The sequence below is a fragment of the Cyprinus carpio genome, chromosome B9, assembly GCF_018340385.1.
Source record: "Cyprinus carpio isolate SPL01 chromosome B9, ASM1834038v1, whole genome shotgun sequence".
Classification (NCBI taxonomy): Eukaryota; Metazoa; Chordata; class Actinopteri; order Cypriniformes; family Cyprinidae; genus Cyprinus; species Cyprinus carpio.
In genome coordinates, this window is record NC_056605.1 from 16,254,557 (window position 1) to 16,270,189 (window position 15,633).

At 34.5% G+C, this 15,633-nt stretch overlaps 1 long non-coding RNA gene across 4 annotated transcripts in view; it reads right to left on the reverse strand.

Moving 5' to 3' along the window:
* Nucleotides 1–15,633, reverse strand: part of LOC109096733 — a 91,754-nt gene that overhangs the window by 71,596 nt on the left and 4,525 nt on the right. The window contains exon 4 of one of the 4 annotated variants that reach the window (XR_002018985.2): nucleotides 11,669–12,398. The exons of the other annotated variants lie outside the window; for them this stretch is intronic. This is a non-coding gene — a long non-coding RNA (uncharacterized LOC109096733). Of the gene's footprint in view, nucleotides 1–11,668; nucleotides 12,399–15,633 lie in introns of those variants that run through there. 4 annotated transcript variants of the gene reach the window in all.

Consider the following 15,633-nt stretch of genomic DNA (forward strand, 5'->3'; position numbering starts at 1 on the left):
AGATGGGGTAATGTAACTGCCTCGGGAAAAATCTGAAATGAAGCAGCTAAGGGACTGCAACAGACCGGCAGAACGGCTTAGAAACCCATTGTCAAAAAAGAGGGTAATAGGAAAGAATATTCCTCCTGCGCCTTCCACATCATTAATCATGTGTTTGTGCGCTCGGCATTATTTCATGGTGCCTGTTCAACCACAAATAACAAAATGCCTTATTTAACCGCTAATAACAAAAGTGCATTATCAGCCATTACACTGGCTTTCTGAACTCACAGTTAGCAAAGAGAATGAATCACTTCCTCTCTCAGTGAGCACACATAATTATAAATGTATTTAAACCTTAAGCCGATTTAAGGAATCATTTTACTAAATCGCAAAGCCAGACAAGGAATTTTAGTTTTTTGTTTACATACACTACTATTCAAAAATCTGGGGTCAATTATATATATTTTTATTATTAATACTTTTATTTAGTAGGGATCCATTAAATTGATAAAAAAAAAAAAAAAACTTCTCATAAAAGCCATTCATTAAAACTTCCTCAGGGCTTGAATTTCGGCATGGGGTTGCGGGGATTGCGCATAATTCTACTGATTCCTGCAGTTTCCGCGCTTGTAACACAGGAAATTCATGCAAATATTTCAACATGAAAAATGCTCGCGACAGATGTTGGAATGTATCATTTGCACGTGCTTTTGAGTCTTACAATTTTAAACATTCAAGTACTCAATTCAGTACTTTCGCGCTCTGTGACTCTGAGACCCTTTCTGTGAGCCGCCTCACACCCAAAGTGCATGCACACAGTGACGCATCTGAGAGTGCGCGTAAGCAGCCAAATACATACCAAAAATATGTCAAAGTGCCCGTCTTGATGAGTATTCATGTAAACAGTTGATTTATACCAAACATTGTTGGTATAATAATATTGTCAGTATACAGGCTATTAAGTTAATGTAAACTGTTGAGAAAAAAAAAAAAAAAAAAAAACTTGTGTGTAACAGTTTGATCTGGGCATGAGGTCTTAAAGAGACAGCAACCTTAATAAGCCTGCTGCTGTCATTAATGTTTATTTATACATTGAGGACTAACCAGTGTTATTTTAAAGTTAAAAAGATTATTCTGTTTCTGTGGTATTTCTATACCTGAATATTACTGTTAAACCTACCTAAAAACTAAAGCACAGTCCATTTTAGTTTAGTATCTTGTTATTGTATTTGTTTGTGCCATTATCATTGTCATTAATCTATCCTTATTTTATTCCTGACTGTTTACTTGTCTTTTTTAGTTAAAATAAATTCAATTAAGAGTTTTAAAGGTTTTTTTTTTTTTTTTTTTTTTAAGCATCTTCAATTCAGGCCCTGTTCCTATTCATCAAAGAATTCCCAGAGGAAAAAAATACAATAAACAACATTCAGCAAAAAACCTTAAACCTGACAATGACAAGACTGAAGGCTGGAGAAATGACTGCTGAAAATTCAGCTTTGCCATCCCAGAAAGAAATGAAATTTTCAAAATACATTCAAATATAAAAAAAGTTATTTTAAATGATTGTAATATTTCACAATATTACTGTTTTTACTGTATTTTAAATCAAATAAATGCAGCCATGGTAAGAGATTCATTTTAAACACACACACACTTTTAATTAGCAGTTTATAAGCACAGAAAAAAAGTGGTCTGTATTGTTTTTTTGTTTGTTTTTGTTGTTTTGTTAATGCTGAGAGCAGGGTACTGCATATGATATAATTACAGTGTCTACAAAACAATGTAATGATGGCAAATTAATAATACTTAATATTTAATACACAATATTTACTCAATTTACTCAATTCATAGATGTAGAAAAACACTTGTTAAATTGCCGAAAATCTAAAAATTACTTATCTATCATAACTTATAGTTAATGTAACATGGCATTATGGTTTTATTTTAAAAAATATACTGTCAAAAAATGAAAAATGAACTTTACATAACTCTGTTTACACAAAGTAACAATTGGCTTCATGGGAACTGTGCCTTGTAATCGCTACCTGGGATTTATTAAAATAAATAGCATATTTTGCAAATATTCCAGAAAAACCCCACAGTTAAATAAACTCATTATTCATCCTGTTAAACTGAAAGACAGCTGTGAAAATGAAAACTAAACAGCATTCCAAGGAAGAAACTAATAAAGTAGAACAAACAAATGCATAAAGCATTTTGCATTGGTTACAATAACCAAGTATTGTGCTCTCGCAGCAGAAAAAGCTGTTCAATTATCAGGAGTTGAAGCTACATTAGACTTGCCAGATATATTCATCAGTTCACATACTCAATTACATTTGACAGTCTACATCCCAGACACATTTGACTAAGCTACAAGTGCCGAATGACCACATTTACGTGCAATATTTCAGATGAGGTCAGATCATAAACACAAATGTTTTGTGACTTTAGCTGAATAAGTTCAAGTCATGGCAGTCTGTAAAGATCTGTGTGTGTGTGTGTGTGTGTGTGTGTGTGTGTGTGTGTGTGTGTGTGTGTGTGTAATAGAGAAAAATGAGGAGTTTCTTGAAGTTTCACAGCTGTGCCACAAACAAATGCTCATGATTAGATAAAGAACACAAGACAGAGAACAGGAAGAGGAGGAGGAACAGGTCACTATAGGAACCAGGTGTATCATTTCAGGTGGTTTAATAGCGTTTGTTTTCAGAAATGAAATTTACGACTGTATCCTATTTCCATTTCTATTATCTAAAATATGTTAAAATGTATTCCTGTGATGGCAAAGCTGGATTTTCAGCATCATTACTCTAGTCTTCAGTGTCACATGATCCTTCAGAAATCATTCTAATATGCTGATTTGATACTCAAGAAATATTTCTTATCAGCAATGTTGAAAATGTTGTGCTTAATATTGTAGTGTAAACTAAGATATTTTGTTACATAATAAATCAAAATCATGTTACATAACAAATCAAAATGTCACTTTTGATCAAATTAATGCATCCTTGCTAAATAAAAGTGTTTGTTTTGTTTTTATGTTTTTCAAAAGAAAATATATTATTGACCAGTAGTGTATGTAAAAGTCCCAGTGCTCTCTATAGCTAGTCAATCCCTAACTTCAGGTGCAAAGAGACTGAATAAAACCTAAAGATGAAAAGAAAACGCAACGTGAGAGAAAGAAAGAGCTTGAGTGTCTTTGGTGTATTTGTGACAAAGAAAAAAGACACAAAAATGCATTCATCACAGAGCGGCAGAGGATTAAACGAGTGAGTGTGTGAAAAATAAAGGCAAAAAACAGGCATAACAGAGAGAAACTGAACCGGCGATTGAAAGACAGAGAGACAGAGGATTGACTTCATTATCTGCTGCACGTCCCCTGTGATTTGGGCCCATCCTGCTTTAGAGCCAAAGGATGATTTGTGCAGACAAAAGAAAAGGAGCGATTGGCCACGTCTGCAGAGGTAGAGAAGAAAGGATGAGATAAATGAAGAATCTGTGTAATTTTACTGCTGGAATTAAAATGACACAACAATGACACTCTAATTGCACAGCAGTTTCTTCCAGTTCCTTTGTGTTTATCTGCTTTGGAACGTGTGTGTGCGTACATCAGCGGATTGTTCTCTGTGCTAACAGCAGTTGTTGGGGAAAAATACAGACCACCAACCGTTCAATTCACCTCCAGATGCACAATCACGCCCACAACACTGTGAGAATACTATAACACTACTCTCTGTATGTATAACTGATGCCAAGGTCATTCTGTGAATATATGAAGTCAGGTGTGCTAGCCAGAAGTGCAGTACACCACATTAACTAAGTACAATCTGTCTTCATTTTTAACTTTTTTTTTTTTTTTTCTAGACCCCTTAACTGCATTCTTTGGGCAACAGCATTCCCCAAAGAAGCATTGGTGGCATTTTCTTAAATATTGTTAGCCAAGATGGTTTTGTACCCTTCCAAATTCATTCTGCTACTGTCATCATACATTAAATGGCCAGATATCCAGTCCGTTGTGATTGGCCGAATAGTTTCAGCACTGCCGTTGCGTTCCAGAAATCAACATTGCAGCAATGCAGCAAACACATGTTGTAGCCTAAATAGAATCTCTGCCTACGCTTGCGCCTGTTAATTGATTTTATTTTATAGAAGTTCTTGTTGCTTTTGTGCAATAGATGAGTGACAATTTTAGATATTTGTTTTAGATATTTCTATTTTGCAGGAGTCCTGTGCATCACACACGAGTGTCTACCCGCCCACACCAGCACTCGCCCATCTTGTCCCGCGCCACACTCTGCTGTGCCATGTCTCACGGGAATGCAGGTCTCTAATCCACTGGCACTGGACTCAACAGTGTGTGTGCTACACCCTTTTTTACAGTCTAGATTATAAAACACTGCATTTTGTCCACAATGATGTAACGCAGCAGTAACGTTTAGACACGTCAGCTTGTAACTATACTTTTATTACTATATTGAAAATTATAATGCGTTAAATTACTCTGTTACTAAAAAATAATCAAACTACAGTGACGCGTTACCGCCCAACACTGGTGATAAAGCGGTTCTTTATTGTGCATGCAGCATGTAAACAACTCTATGATGCAAGTAAAGCAATTTATATAACTGTATCAAAGTAAAGAGCATCAAAATATGAGGATTTTTTTTTTTTTTTTTTTTTTTTTTTTGAAGGGGCCACCTGCAACCCAGTAATGATGAACGGCTAAAATTACCAATTTTAAAACAAAGAAACTTCTTTTGGTGATATGTTTTGTTCGAGAATTGCACTTTTGCAATTCTTCTTTTAAAAAAAAGCTAAATTCTGTGATAGTTTGTAATCAAATACATTTCAACAGACAATGGCAAAAAAAATTAAAATAAAAAAATAGTAATTACTCTTTAACAGTGTAAAAAAAAAAGATGAGTCATGTGATTCATTCAATGATTGATTGACAGGTGACTTCACTGCAACCTGTACATTTTTGAGTATCAGATCTTGTGTATCTTTCTTGTTCATTTGTTTAGTATATTCCATCAAAACCTGACAAAATCTGAGTGGGTTTGTAGATAAGTCCACTCCACAGCGCTGATAAACTCCACATTCAAAGTTGTGTAATGTTTTTGTGTGATGTGTATGATAAACGCTCTGTTCCGCTCTGCTTAGAAGGGAAGCTCGCACAGATAAGATCCTCTCTGTGTGTCGCTATTGTCACCATGACAAACAGAATGACAAAGCTACGATCGTTATTATCATTATCAAAAGAGGGTTTGATTACCTGCTAGCGCCTACTGACTGCAGCAGCTGCAGCATCGTGGGATATCAATGAGATGCTCTGAGAGACATATGAGCAATGCACTCAATAGAAGGATAAGAAAAATTACAGCCGAAACCGATAAGGCTTTATGAAAGCTCTGAAGACTGAGATAAGGGAGATGACAAAGCATGAATCGCACATTGAAATGACTTTATGAATTAAATTTAAGCTCTGCTCCAAAACCTAGCTAGCTGCCTTGCTGTCTACATAGACAGCTACCATATAAGGGAGCATGCTAAACATCATGGAAAATTGTACGTTACTTATTTGGACATAAGCCATAACGCTGCGACCAACAAACTGGACTTGCAATTGATGTCAATGGAGCATGGAATAATTAAAAAGTACACTATGGATTATTATTTTATTTAATTTTTTAGAAAATGTCATTTTTGTTACAAAATACCAGTACATAAAAGTAAAATCATCATTCTGTTATGATGTTGTAGAATATTGCCTATGTAGACAGCTCATTAGGTTTAAAACAGAACATCACTGTGAATGTAAACAAACTTCACAGCTTCTGCCCATATCGCTCACATACTCTCTCACTGAACTCTCTCTCATTAGCGTGCGTGTGTGTGGCTTCTGTCTGCCATACTGCACTAAATCTGCTGATAACCTACACGCAACCACTGGATAACCTTCAAACAACTCCCAGCTGCAATCTGTTTCTTAGGTCAGAGGTCAAGGGTCTGGCCGGTCAGCACGGAATAGGAAATTACTGACAGCTACGACGCTTTTCCCGTCATTCTGCAGAAAAATGTTAAGTGTAAGAGTTCTTATCATCAGGATGCTAACTGTGCCCAGCGATCCTGGTGACAGCGGTGGGAAAGGTCAAAGGTTAAAGAGAGAATCGTCACCCGTGGTGTTGGAATGGGCTTTTAATGACAAGATTGTCGTGTGATGTTTAGCTAAGCTGGTAATGGAAACAATGACATTCACACACCTCTACACAAATATATTCTGTGCTGTATCCTGGGTTTCGATGTTTATCTTAATAAAAATGAAGAGACATTACTAAAAAAACAAAAACAACACGCTTCTTCAGTGGTGCATACTGCATAGTTTAAAATGCAGTCCTTATTCCTGTTATTTTACTCATTTATAACTCTATTAAATCTACTAATTGACTTGAGAGTGTAAGAGTTGGGTCCTTGAGGTAAAAATCTAGGGCTACACTATATAGGGCAACAATATGAATCGTGACTATTCTGATAAAAATTGTGATTGCAATTTGAAGCTGCACTCCATAACTTTTTTTGGTTAAAAATTATCTGAAATCAATATTTGAGCAAGTACATGACCAGCCAGTTTTCAAAACTATCACCTTACTTTAGCCCGATTCACAACAGTAAGCTTATAATAATGTTTTCTAATTTGAGTGGTATAGGTAGGTTTTCACGGGAAATTCGAGCATGTTGCTACATCATTACGTCACGTCTGTAAATACAGAGAAATTGTCCCGGCTACTTGGCTATCACATGTGAGGATTCTGCAGGTGACGGATAGTTTATAGCCTTTTCTCACAGCGGCTAGAATAATTCAATGTCAAAAAAACATTTTGATGGCGGATTGTGATCCAGAAAGGTTTATGTGTTTATGAAACACGTGAATGAAATTAAATTATATTCCAGTTTCAAATGTGCTTCTGATTACAGATAGCCTGGGAGTACACAAGATCTGTATTTTAAAGACAACCAGTTTGAAGGGAGCATAATTTGCTTTTTGGGTCAAAAGATTTCTTAATATGAAATTTGAATGGTATGACAATAGAGGTTAGTCTGTAGAGAAACTGAAATCACACGCTGATACACACTATACTCAGTCACGCAATGCTGATGTTGTTAACATTAAGAATATGAGAATAAAGTTTAACAATAAAAGTAATTTGCACGGTTTGATGTGATATGAGCTAATCGATCGTTAGATTAAATCACCACTGGTAGCGCAATTTATTTTAATGCTTTTTTCCTCAGCTGGTCAGACCAAATGTGGCAGACTTGTTACTCAGATGAAAATATCCGGTGAAAATTCTTATTTGGGTCATATTAATTTACAATGATAATGGTTATTATTATTATTATTATTTATTTATTTTTTTTTTTTAAACAACATTTAACCACTAAAAAATTAGTACTAAAATAATAATAATAATAATAATAATAATAAAAACATTATACAGTACAACTGCAAAACTATTTTACACTACTGGTCAAGTCAAAAACTGGCATGACGAGTTAGTCAAACAAACAGAGCAATATTTTTAAGGATCAAAGTGTTTACTCTCCCTGACAATATTTGAATAGCAAATGTGGCTATATATGTCTAGTCACATTTCTGCTGACGGTACAGAAACACAGCAGAGTCCTGTTACTGTCAAATAAGACAAGTACTTCAGGGTTGAAATTCTACAATACAAGAGATATATATATGTATGTGTGTGTCTTTTTTATATTTAATAGAGCGTCATAGGTTTACACAAACAGATGAGAGAGAAAATGCGACAAGGTTGCCATTTTAGAAAGTCCTCTCACGAACAGTGCAGTTTTATCAGATGAACAGACTGTCACTATATTCTCCTTTTCCTTATTGCTTTTATTCCAAACCTCTCTCACATCGGCAAGAATAAAATCACCCAGATCCGCAACACTGCGCTCTTTGTGTTTGTGGTCAGAGATAAGCACTTCAAAGCAGGAAGGCTCTCGAGTTTGTGTGTACATCTGTGAATGGAGATAAATATCAAACCTCTCGGCTCATTTTCTGGCAAAATAAGGAAGCAGAAGTACTCATAATACAATCACACTGATGTAACGCATCTGAAACAATCCACAGGGTTCCCACGGTCATGGAAAACCTAAGCACCTCAAATAAGTACAAGCTTAAAAAGCCACAGAAAAGTCATTAAAATGTCTATAGTGAATACAGACTTTCTAGTTTTGCTCTACTCTGAAATATTTCATCAGCTAGATATTTCTCTTTGTGAATGCTTGTATGGAGTAAAACTTGCCCGCAAGCCAGCATGATGACATCCCAAATGAGGATCTTTTTTAGAGACTTAGTAAACTTATTATGTATTAAAATGATGAATTCTAAATATTAGTACATGAAATTTAAATGAAAATCCTCCCACTACACAAAAAAATGGCCGAAACATTGCAGTACCAAGGTATTCTTTATTATTATTATTTATTTATTTATTTTTTTGGCACATTCAAACTTTTAACAAATCTGACATCATCTAAGTCAGTAAGGGGATATTCTGCCCCAAGATACACACAGTTACTATTATAAACTCCATAATTCAGTGCAAAAACTCTAAAGTCGCTGTCGTAGCCAGATCTCTTAATACCGGTGGTCAACTCTCTTTGACAGCTAGTTATTAGGCCAGGGCTAAAGCATTCATAATGCGCCAAACTATGACAGCTAGTTACTCCCAGTTCCACAGTTGCTGTAGTCAAAAAAGAGCTTTACCAATTAATCACGCTCTCAGAGACACAGAGATTACTGAGGTAACACCTGGACTGACGAAGATTAGAAGGAGAAACCGTCTCTACATGGCAAACACTTGCAAACACAGCTTTAAGCGTTAACGTCTACATCTGAAACCTTGACAGTGACTGACAGTTAAAGTACACAAACACACCTACTTAGAATTTGAAAGGATAGTCCAGCCAAATATCAAAATTCTGTTTTTATTTACTTACTCTCAAACGTCATTCCTAACCTGTATGACTTTTTTCTACTGTAGTTGTATACTACAATACAAGTTTCCTCATAAAAAAAAAATAAAAATAAACAATAAAAAAAACAATCCTTACTTCACTTTTCTAAAGTAAAACCAAGAAAACACTGTATATTGCGTTGTTCAATAAGCGCCACCCGCTGTCAGAGTGAATTTACATTTTATTCAGTTCTTCTGCTGTGCTTTCATGCAGATATTTTACGTAGTACAGCTTCACAAAGCTAAAGTCAGATTTTGCTTCAAATTTCGAAATTATACAGTCTAATTTAAATCAAAAACTGCTCATGCTGCAAATATGCAGTATCTTTGCTTGAATCATGATCCAAATGCAGTGGATGCCTCTAATTATAAATGGGAAAAGCACAGGCAAAGCCTTGGTTTGCTTATATGAAGATATTTCTTTAATTTGTATAATTTATTTATTTGATTTGGGATTTTAGAATTTCCATTAATTTTGTTATTTGACATAATTCAATTTTATTTTTATTTAAAAACTTTTCATTTATAATTTTCTCTTAAAAAAAAAAAAATCTGAGAAAAAATGTATTCTGAAACCAGAATCGTGAATCATATCATATACCATGAGTTGAGTTTATCGTTATATCCATATTCACGACATTAAAAATGTGCAGAATGTAATGTGGACATTAATTTTAAGAGTTGCTAAAAATTCAATTTAACAATATTATTAGAATACTTGTGTTGTTAAAGACTAACTTTGACTCTTTGATGAATCGAACTGTAAAAATATGATAAAAATGAGCAGGCACAATTATCAACTAAACCTAAAAATGTAATAATGGCTATCAACCAATATGTTTTTAAATAAAGTGCATTTCTACTTCTGAAAAATTTGTATTACAGCTAAAAACATATGAAGTATTATTATAAGCTGTTTGGGGTGAATTTTGTGCTTGATTCCTTGACTATATGAGAAAAAGAAAAAAAAAAACTCCTTTTATGATCCTTTCTAGGGAAGAAAGAAGTTATACAGGTTTGGATTGTGGAATCACATGAAGGTGAGTAAATTATGCCAATTTTACTTTTGGCTGAATTATGACTTTAAGAGAGTTCAAAGTTTAGTGAAACTGCACACAAACATGCTCATTAATGATTAAAGACAAGCTCACACCAACACATAAATGACTGCTGCTTATGTGTACCACACGACATCTAAATTATCACTCATACACACACTCATCCAGTGAGAAAACATTTAATTACCACATATGAGTACACACACACAAGGAGCTAGACTGAAGACGAGAGAGAGATCTGACATGTTAATTACAACAGAACCCACAGATGGCACAGAAACATGCCTCAACGCGCCTCTCAAAACCTAACATGTAACACACATACATGCAACACACACAGAAACACACTCTACTGAACTCGCCCAATGGGAAGTGGCCCAAAGTTTCAGTGGTGGTTCTGACTGTTGGATACTGATTCCAGCATGTGTGACTAACATCCCATAGAGACTGGACCATAATCCTGTTTTCTCTGGACCGTCTCCAGTCTTTATAACACACACACAATCACAAAGATCAAAACGCACACTGTCATTATCCTGCTATGTTCCTCCTCATGTCAGGATAATTAGTAGGATTGGATGAAGGATTTCATGCTGCTTTTCATATTTCATTTTTCTTTTCTTTTTTTTAAAAGCATGAGCTATGATGTTAATGTGTCTCCCAGAAGCGCAGAATAAAGCGTGTCAAGGAGTAAAAAAAACAGTGCTTTTGGTAAAATAATGTTACAGCACTGACATCTCATAAACACACGGCATTGCTTTGCTTTTCCTTCTGAAGAATCGTAATGTTAGTAAAGTGTGGCTGAAGTTTATTTTTAACAAGGTCCCTGGTCATTTCGATTTGATCTTAGTTTATGCGGCACAGATTGTTTTGTGATTCAGTCACAATGTGATGCAGGCTTTGCACAGAAGCTGTTATTGTAGGATGGGTCAGTGCAGACTCTGTTGGTCATGTACATTAGTCAATTTATTTATGGCAAGGGGATTAAACAAGCAGTTAAAATTATGACTGATTCTGCCGAGCCAAAAATAAAACACGTAAAGTCAAATCAAGTCTAATCAAACCATCCAATTTTGACCCCTGAGGTAAACATTCAAAGTTTCTACAAAAAAATATTAGGCAGCACAACTGCTTTTAACATTGATAATAAGAAATGTTTCTTGAGCAGTTCAGCATATTAGAATGATTTCTGAAGGATCATGTGACACTGAAGACTGGAGCAATGATGCTGAAAATCCAGCTTTGCCTTCACAGGAATAAATAATATTTTAAAAATCTATTAAATACAAAAACTATGGTTTAAAATTGTAATAATATTTCACAAAAATCATGTTTTAGTGTTTTTTTGATCAAATAAATACAGTCTTGGTGAGCTTAAGACACTACAAGAACATGAAAACATCTTAGTGACCGCAAACTTTTGAACAATGACAGTTAAAACTACAAAAGCTTTGACTTTTATTTTAAGAAATAAAGTTATACATTTCATACTTTGTAGGAATACCATTAAACTGAAAGTATGCAATACAAGTTAAACTATAAAATGTTAAAATGAACAGGAATTAACATCAAACATAGTTATACAGTACAGATTAAACTGTCATATTACTCTCTAGATATTTACACAGTATTATTAGTTATGCCTGGATTAGAATACAGTGGCAGGTAAATAGAATGATAACAGATCTATAACAGTGAAAAAAGTGTTATTATATGTCACGATAAGACTGATTAAACAGACAGGTGAACTGGTTGGACAAGCTAACACACAAAAGGCTTTGCTGGGCAAATCTACCACAAACAACAAAAGAAACTTGCAATGTATCCATATAGTCCAGAGCTAGTGAAAGCAAGCTCATTCAAACTTTATTTAAAACTCATTCCTAAAGGGGAAATAAATCACCTGCTGAACTGTAGTGATACTGTGTGAAAACATGACTGCACACTAGATATAAAGCTTACTCTGTGTTTTCAAAGCATGCCCCTGAGCAAGTCTGCCGATGCCAACTTGAAAGTGCCCAAGTACAAAGAGGTTCGTGTCAGTTTCTTTGCACATATTAGTGATACAAGCGAGAAATTCTTTCTTCTGTTTATCTAAGTTACTGTGTAACAGGGCACACAGAACCACCTTAAGCTCACTCAAACTTTCCTGGCCTCAAGAGGTCAGCAGAAGTTGTCAATAATTGTCTATAATGCATGCTTAGAATTGTGTTAGACAGGGTTCAGGCCATTCCAAATAGCCTACACTATAAAATATAAGGCATTCATCACACGATTCGCCGAGGTCATCCGATGTTCAATGGATCATCCACAGGGAAGCCTCAGGAGGAAGCAGACATAGAGAAAGAGGTCTGGTGTTACTTGCACAATAACACATTTGTATTTATTTCCTCAACGCTTTAAACAAGCATCAAAGAGCAGCATATTTCCCCCATGACTCCTCCTGAACCGCCATACCTCCATAATATTCATACAGCCACATTCCTGTATGTGTTTGAGTGCGGGCACAGGCATCTTACTTCAAGGCTAAACAAAGAATGGCAACAATCGACAGAAGTGGAATCCAACAAGTCATTACACACACCGGCTAAGCAACCGTTTTGCGTGTTTTTGAGATGAGGATCTGTTTGTAACTGCCTTTTAATGGTATTCGGTGCTTAAAAGGAAACGGCCGCAAGTATGCACACACGCAGCTGCACGCAAACACACTTGCCCACAAGGTAAATCAAAAAATTTGTGCTTGTGAAAACAAATGTAAGCCGGGGAACTCTTTCTGTGGACTGTAGTCGTTGCATCAGTTTAAAGTGAATGCATTTCTCCAGACATCGGTGAAGCAGAGGGGTCATTTTGCTGGTGATTAAAAAGTGCATTTCATGTGCAAACTTTGAATGTCAAATAAAAAGTACAGCACACACAAAAACGAAAACTGTCATCATTTACTCAACCTCATACCATTCCAAACCTGACTTGCTTTCTTCTATGTAACACAAAGGAAAATATATTGATGAATGTGTTAACTGTTTTTGTTATTACAGTGGAAGTGAATGGGGTCCAAGTCAACATTAGACCTTATTGACTTCCATTGTATGGACAAAACTATGGGTTTGGAACAACAGGTTTGGAACAACATGAGGGTGAGTCGAGGTCATATGTCTCCTATGGGGAGACAAACAGTACCTTGACCTTGATTGAATCCTTACTGAATTTTCTATGCCAGTCTTATTTTAAACTAAAACTATAAAAGTTGTAATTCAACACAGACATAAAATATAAATATTATATGAAAACTTAAAAATTAGAAATGGTGCATTAGCAACTAACTCAAATAAGTTAAAATACTAAAATAAAATAAAAATAATGCATTAAAATTCCTAAAAAAAAGACTACTGAAAATTAAAAAAAGGGAAAATGCAATGAATACAATTATTAAAACACACACACACACAGAGAGAACAAAATTACTAAACCTTAAACTTAAAATCTAAAGAAAATGCAAAATAGCTAATTCGATATATGAATAAATACTATAATAGTACAATATATAATGGATACCAAAATGAATGCACAATTATGAATCCATCTTAATGCAAATAAATAAATAATATATCAAATTGTTAGACATTTCATATACTGTATAACACCCCTCCAGGTCTAAACTACCATTGGAAGATAATTACTAGAAAAATAAAGTGATTGTTCCTAACAGCAGCTGACAGATCAGATAAAAGGCTGAAATGAGAGGCCTGTTTGTTCTGTTCTCTCCAGCTGCTGCCAGCGGGTCACGCATGGTGGACAGACTATTGATAACCAAACCATCTCGACTGATAAGAACAGAAAGTCAGAAAAAATATGAAACACCCCACCTGTCTCTCTTTCTTTATGTTTGATTTCACATGAAAAGAAGTCAAAAGATGAACAGATGAAAGCACAAGGAACTCTCCATAATAAAGTACAACACAAGGCCTGAAAAAAAGACTTGTTCACGGTCAGTGAAATGAGCTACTTAACTAAACATTAGAGGAGGTCAAACTTAATATTAAATAAGTGCTTTTTATATGAGGTTTGGCCATATGAAACTGGAACAGGTTTTGTATTAATAATATTGTTATTTTCTAGCGATACAACATTTATCATTTATCATATCAACATTTATCATTGCACATTTACATCGTGCTGATGCCTGTGAAGGGCATACCTGTTCCCCTCTTGATAAAGCAAAGAAACGTCTTATCTAGTATCAAGATTAATTACATCATGTTTAACAGAAGATTACTGAGTACGAGAATTTGAGATTGAATGCGGGACTTTCCGCGTGGCAGTGGAATGAATGTGTTCACGTCAGCACATGCTCTGATGGGAAGATAAAGACAGAACTAAAGGGAAATGAAATGGTTGTCCTTAACTTCAACTAATTGTAAATGATTGAAGCGATAAAGATCTGCTCAACCTCCAGGCTATTCAGAAAAAAAAATAAAAAATCAGAAAACTCAGTGGCTTCTTTGTACAAACACACACAGACCTGAGGTTGACACCTGTTGTCAGAGACGTCCGGACTGCTGTGGTTGTTATATGAGCTCTTAGTGTTTGTTTGTAATTACTTTCACTCAAATGCACCTCATGAGTCATTATGAATTCCCAATAAGCTGACTAATTCAAGTCTCGGTTCACAGGGACATTTAACAACACCCTGACAAGTAATAACACCCTGACAAAGACTGAACAATCCGTCAACCAGTCCATCAGATAAATCAATCAATCACAGATACAAAGCAGACCAATAAAAAAAATTAAAAAAACAAAGCAGACTTATAAAAATACAACAGACATTATTCCACAATAGCATACACATAAAGAAAAAAAAATCACTGTACATAATGAAAAATTACTCAATATATTTCACTCTTAAATCAGAAGTGCATCAAAGTGAGTATTATAAATACTGTTTTCAATCTTGACTTGTCAGCTTTAGACAAAATCTGTATTTAACTATTGTATATGATTTTTCTAATCACTGAAACCATTTTGACCAAAAAGACATTGGCGATCCATTTAATTTAATTCAAAAATCAAAATGTTGAAAACAAATAAATAGTTCAAAACAAATAAATAGTTCAATTAACTACTTAATACACAATGATATAATACATAGAATAAAATCAGTGTCATTCATAATATCACTTAAATTCTTTTTTTTTTTTTTTTTTTTTTTGAGTGAAATGTGCATCACCTTTAAGCATCCAGTGTGCAAATTTAGGTAACTTATTAGTTCAATAAATATGAATTATTTAATTCTAAAATTGATGACTAAATTAAATAGATGACCATTAAAAAAGCATTAATTCTAATTTCCAGTTTGTTTGTGTTGAAAATTAATTTACAGTTATTCTTACAGAAACTTTAATATAATTTAAAATCTCAAAAATTGCTCAAAATGAATAAATTTCTCACATTTAATTAAATCATGTGAAATGTAGAAATGTGTCAACTGTCAATTAAATTGATCATTTCAATTAAATATAGAATAGAGAAATCTGGCAGACAGAGTACATATTTTA